Genomic DNA, 6,227 nt, shown 5'->3' with positions numbered 1-6,227 from the left:
AACACACGCATATCCAAAACGGTTCCCAAAAGGAACACCCACATCAAATATCCCGTCCTCCTCCATGCTTATATATACAAAAAGAAAAGGAAGGATAAAGGAGAAAGAATTGGAAGAATTTTACCAAGCGTCTTCTCCGATGATTCATGTGTTGCCTATCAAAATGGTTAGGACAAATGCAATATATATAATATAAACAATGCAATATTTTTGAAATTTTTCAATTTTTAGGCATTTTTGTGATTTTCTCAAATTAACAAGCAAATATATATACAAATATAAACAATATGCACAAAGTGGATATTTCCCTCCCCACACTTGAAATTTACATTGTCCTCAATGGAACAAAGCATAGGGAGAGAATAGGAAAAATAAATAACATATTTTTGTTGGTTTTTTGAATTTTCCAAAATGTAAGAACATGTTTTTGATTTTTTGAATATTTGAAAATAAATAACATGTTTTTGGTATTTTTAAATTTTTCAAGTTTTTAAGATTTTTATGTAATGAATCCCCTCCCCACACTTAAAACGTGAAATTGTCCTCAATGGAACAAATGTAGGGGGGGAACTAAAATGCAAGTAAAGTAAAAGTAAATAAGGGAATAGAATATATACAATTTGGTGGTTCTTGAGGGACGACTCCACCAAACCTCTCATCCAAAATTGTCTTGCTTGAATCTCCAAGTAGCATGATCCATGTCACTCAAGGCACGGAGTAAGCGGTCAAAAGCTTTAGCAAAACCCTCAAACAAACATAGGTAGCTCCAAGCTATAACAAACCGCACCCGACCTCTCTTCCAACACTTCTTACCGTTCTTCCTCTTACTCATCCTCTCGGTATTGTTTCTAGCATCCTCATGGTGACTAGGATCCTCCATTTCAATGTAGTAGCTAGAAGGAGAGACGGACGGAATCTCATAAACTTCATAAAATGAGGAAATTTCCTCATTGTCATCAAAGGAAGGAGAATGGTAAGGAATAAGAGGTGGAGGAGTCAACTTCTCAACATTGAGGTTCATGATGTTGTAATTTTTATCCCCATTTTCTTGACTCTCCTCTTGAACCGAACCATTTCCATTGAGAGCCGCCTCCAATGCATCAATTTGAGCTTCCCAATCACTTGAAGAGTTATCCAACCAAGGTGTACCTTCAAGAGGGCCTAGATCAAAAGAATCCGGGGAGCTCAAATACAATTCAATCTCATCATCAATTTGGTCATCAAATTCATCTTTTCTTGAATCATATTCTCCCAAATCTTATTTCACATCAACTCTCAACATAAGATCACCTTCATTTCCCTTCTCATTTGTTGAGCAAGCTTCCAATGGGTCCAAAAATGAAGGCTCTAAATTAGGTTCATCCAATTTATCTTGCACCATATCCACCCTACAACAAGAGTTACCCATAGGAGGAGACTTCATGGAATTGTTGAGTTCAAACTCAATCTTCTCATTACCTACTTGGAGTGAGAGTTTTCCACTCTTAACATCTATCATAGCACCTCCCGTGGCTAAGCAAGGCCTACCCAAAATGATTGGCACATGGCTATCTTCGGGCATATCCATGACAAAGAAGTCGCATGGGATCACAAGTTTTCCAACCTTCAAAGGAACATCTTCAATCACCCCCAAGGGGTACTTAACCGAACGATCGGCTAGTTGTAGGGAGATCTTTGAAGGCTTCAAATCTCCCAAGTGTAGCTTCTTAAACAAGGAAAGAGGCATTAAGCTAACACTAGCTCCCAAGTCACACAAAGCTCTCTTTATCTTCACCCCTTGGATAGAACAAGGAATAGAAAAGCTTCCCGGGTCTTCAAGTTTGCTAGGAAGTTTGCTAGTGAGGATTGCACTACACTCCTTAGAGAGGTTAACGGATTGTATCCCTTCACTCTTTCTCTTCATAGTCACAAGTTCCTTTAGAAACTTTCCATAGTTAGGGATTTCGGTGATCATATCAAGAAATGGTATGGTGACATTCATACTCTTCAAAATATCAATGAACTTCTCATATTTCTTCTCAAGTCTTGGCCTTGCAAGCCTTTGTGGAAAGGGAATTGGTTCAACATACTCCCTTAGAGGTGGAGTAGGTTCTTTGACTTTTGATGGAATCGGTTCATCTTCTTTTGGTGGGTCAACCATTTCAACTTCCTTTGATTTCTCCACTTCAACTTCAACTTCAACCGGTGTCTCTTTCATTGATCCACTAGAAACCCTCATCCTTTTCCACCTTGGAGTCTTCACAACTTCCTCCAATTGCCTTCCACTTCTCAAGAATACCGCATTCATTTGCTTTGGCTTCACCGTGTTACCCGGAAACTTGCCCGGATTTTGAGCCATTTGACTCAATTGTTGTGAAATTTGAGCAACATGAGTTTCCGTGGCCCTTTGAGAAGCTCTAATCTCATCATTAACACGACTTTGAAAAGCAATGTGGTTGTCAAGTTTGGAACCGGATTTTTGGTTGGCAATCACCAATTGCTCAAAGGCTTGCTCCCAAGTTGGTTTTTGATTTTGTTGGACTTGAAAACTTTGGATCAAATGACAATTAATTGGGGTATGTCCTTCTTCACCACAAAGTTCACAAGATAACACTTGCCTCGTGTTGGAGTTGGAGGGCTTGTTGGAGTTCAATAATGCTACTTGTTGAGTGAGGTCCTCAAGCATACTCTTCACTTCCACATTGAGCACCGTATTAGAGTCTTTACCCTTACCCTTTCTTGTTTGTATTTCATCATTCCAATCCATTGTCCTTGAGGCCATCTCTTCAATCAACTCCTTTGCCGCCTTGTGACCCAAGATATCTAAGGCTCCCTTACCCGAACCCGAATCAAGAAATAGCCTTAGATCTTGTGCTAAACCCTTGTAGAAATTATTGATCAACTCGGGCTCGAATATGCCATGGTGAGGGCATAACCGTTGGAGTCTCTTGTACCTCTCCCAAGCCTCGTACAAATTCTCATCTTCCTCTTGAGTGAACCCTTGCAACTCACTCTTTACCTTAGCCGTTCTTGAAGGAGGGAAGTATTTTTTCAAGAAGGCCGAGGAGAGCTCATCCCAAGTCTTGAAAGAGTCGGGATCACAATTCTTTAGCCAATCCTTAGCCGCTCCCCTTAGTGATCTAGGGAACAACCTTAGACGGACCGCATCATCGGATACCCCATTCATCTTATACATGTCACAATTGTCAAGAAAATCATTGAGATGGTCATTAGGATTCTCCAAGGGACCTCCCCAAAATTGGTTATCTTGCACTAGGTTAAGCAAAGCATTCTTAATTTCAAAATTATTGGCTTGAATCCTAGGCCTTTGAACACTAGAATTCACAATATGCTTTGGGGCCATGTAGTCCCTAATCGGAACCGGTTCACCCATTGTTGTACTTTCCGGATTTTCAAATGAATTCTTAAAAACCACTACACACTCAAGTGAAAAGGTTAGCAAGACAAACGGCACACCAAGGTGTGCAAAAGTGACAATAACTTAGTCTAAACTAGAACGAAACATTTAATATCAAGCCAATGCTCCCCGGCAACGGCGCCATTTTGATAGTGGGGTTTTGTCGCACTCCCCCAATCAAACAATTTACTCAACTAATGTAGTAGGGTAGTCGAGGTCGAACCACAAGGAGCAAGGGTGAGTATTAATCGTTCTAATCCTTAAGCTTAGCTAAGTCGACAATAAAAGATGAGGTTGTTATACTAATGCTACCTAAAACAAAATGAAATGCAAACTTAACAAAAGAAAGGTAAATGAGCAAGAAAGAAGGACAAGTTGCGATTCAAATGATTAAAAGGCCTAGAACTCGGTTCTCCCACAACAATTCGTAATTCCACATACTAATTCCCTAGGCTAATCAAAAGGGGTAGGTAGGTAAGGGGGAGATGGCTCTAATTCGCCTAGAACCTCCCTTCCGGGTTCGAAAAAGGACACTAGCAACTCCGACTAACCCCCTCCCGGTTCGAAAGTCGGTATTCCTAACTCAAAACCCAACAACCACGAAAACATGCATTTTTCCAAGGAGGTCGAGAATTTGGTCAAGATCATTAAGCACTCATCGTATTCCGGGTCATCCCACTCCTCCTTCCGGAGGTCGATTTCAAACGCTAGTCTAGAGGCACCCTCCCTCGGTTCTCCTTCCTGTCTCAACCTTAGTTGGTTACAAGGTCAAATTTCGGGTATCCAATTTACAACCTAACCAACTCCCGTTGGTGGACAAGGGTCACAAGTCGACACTACCCAAAAGCCAAACCTTAAACATGCAAAGTCCTCTAAACTACCCTCACCAATTTCCCCCAAACAATTAGCCCATATGAGAATCAATTAGTGAAACTACTCATGTCGGGTCAAACCGAGTCCTAGTAGAAGACTACTCACTAATCATGTTCCTAATTGCAAGAGAAACAACAAAGATGGAATCTTTATGCATAATCATGATGGAAGTACAAATTCTATTACTAATCATGCAACAATCCAACTTAAATTATAAGGGAAGACAATTTAAATCAAGAGACAATGAAGATTAAACTAAAGGCACAAACTTTAACTCAATAAACTCAAAGACTCAATCTTTAACATGAGAAATTCAAAGATTCAATCTTTGAGAGCAACAACAATGGAAAACAAAGAAAAGATGAACAAGAAAGAGAATAACATCAATTAAACAACAAGAAATCTAACATGAACAATTAAACAAGAATTAAGAGAAAAGCAAAATGTAAACAAATGAAATTAAAGAGAGAAATAAGAGTAAAGAATTATACCAATAACATGTGAACTTTGAATTGATGGAATGAAGAACAAGAGATTGATTAAACTAATTAAGGAATGATTACAAATTTTATTGAAGAAATATTGAAAGGGAAATATTTAGGGTTCTACAAATATTGAGAGAGTAAGAGAGAGTAATTTCTAATCTAATTCTAAGGTAGTAATGTAAGTGTGTCTAATATAATGAGGTGTGTCTTTTATACTAGTGGTCTAATATTAATAATAATAATAATAATAATAGTAATCTTAATCCCCTAATTGCAAAATACACGACTCAAAACAACCAAAGGGGGAGGGGATTACTAATCTGCTCAACACAAAAATGGAAAAACAAAAAGAAAACTCTTAATCATAATTGTAACCGCAGCAAAAGGCGCCCAGCCGGTCCACCGGCCGCCGGGGTCATGATCGGCTGGGAGTCTTCTGGAAACTAGGGGTAATTTTGATGGTGCGCTGAGCCGGTTGAGAGGGCGGCAGACGGTTGACCGTCTGGGAGAACAAATTGGTGTTGCGGGCCGGTTGGCCGGCCACCGGTGACAAGGCCGGTTGGGAGTTCTCTGCAAAAATGATGATTTTATGCTTGTATTCCAAGCCGGTAGAAAGGGCGGCGGTCGGTTGACCGGCTGGGCAAGCAATTAGTATGATGATGCGATTTTGTTGATGATGGAGGAGAAGGTGTTGATGATGATGAATGATAGATGCGTTGATGCAGGTTATGGAGGACGATGGTGGTGAGTGGAGAACGGTGGCAGGTGAATGATGATGATGTGATGAAGGTAATGGTGAATTGTTGGTGTTGATGCGAGGTAGGGGAAGTGCAGTTGAATGAAGGAGGGAGATGAAGGTGACAAGTCAATGGTTGACTTTTGATTTTGCTTTGTTTACTTCCCATTTAGCTCATAGCTTTGACCCGTCTTTGACTCGTCTCAATTCCGCCTTGATTTATTGTAAATCGAATCTCCTCTTTATTATTCCGCCTCACCTGCAAATTATTATAATAAAGTACTATTAATAATAATAATAATAATAATAAATAAATATCCGACTAATTAATAAATATAATGACGACGACTATTATTATAAATTAGTAAATAAATAGAAATGCGAGTATTATAATAAAAATACGATTAAATATTAAATATGACTAAGACACCTAATTATTGTAAACTAGTTAATAAGTGAGCTTTTTAACCGTATAAGCACACAAAATCGAGTCGAAATAAGATATAAATGCGGGGTAAAAAGTGACTAAAATACTATTTATCAAAGAATATTAATTATAAATATGACAAAGATAAAGCTGGATCTTTAATTTTCTCAGAGATAAAAAAAAACTCAATTTTATTTTCTTATAATATACTAATTAAAGGTCATAATGTAAAACAGGAAATTACACCACAATCTACTATTTCAATATGTCGATAATCAACACTCAAAATAGCACATTTGTTATTTAAAT

General features: G+C 38.6%; 1 non-coding gene across 1 annotated transcript; it reads left to right on the top strand.

Annotated features, from left to right (window-relative positions):
* Nucleotides 1–2,894: 2,894 nt before the first annotated feature.
* Nucleotides 2,895–3,001, top strand: LOC141654066 (small nucleolar RNA R71). The gene has a single exon (XR_012547645.1). It is a non-coding gene; the product is annotated as a small nucleolar RNA R71 (small nucleolar RNA).
* The last annotated feature ends 3,226 nt before the right edge of the window (nt 3,002–6,227 follow it).

This window comes from Silene latifolia, chromosome 4 (assembly GCF_048544455.1).
Source record: "Silene latifolia isolate original U9 population chromosome 4, ASM4854445v1, whole genome shotgun sequence".
In the NCBI taxonomy this organism is placed as follows: domain Eukaryota; kingdom Viridiplantae; phylum Streptophyta; class Magnoliopsida; order Caryophyllales; family Caryophyllaceae; genus Silene; species Silene latifolia.
Note: the sequence above shows the minus strand (reverse complement) of the source record. Positions and strands in the feature narration are given on the sequence as shown.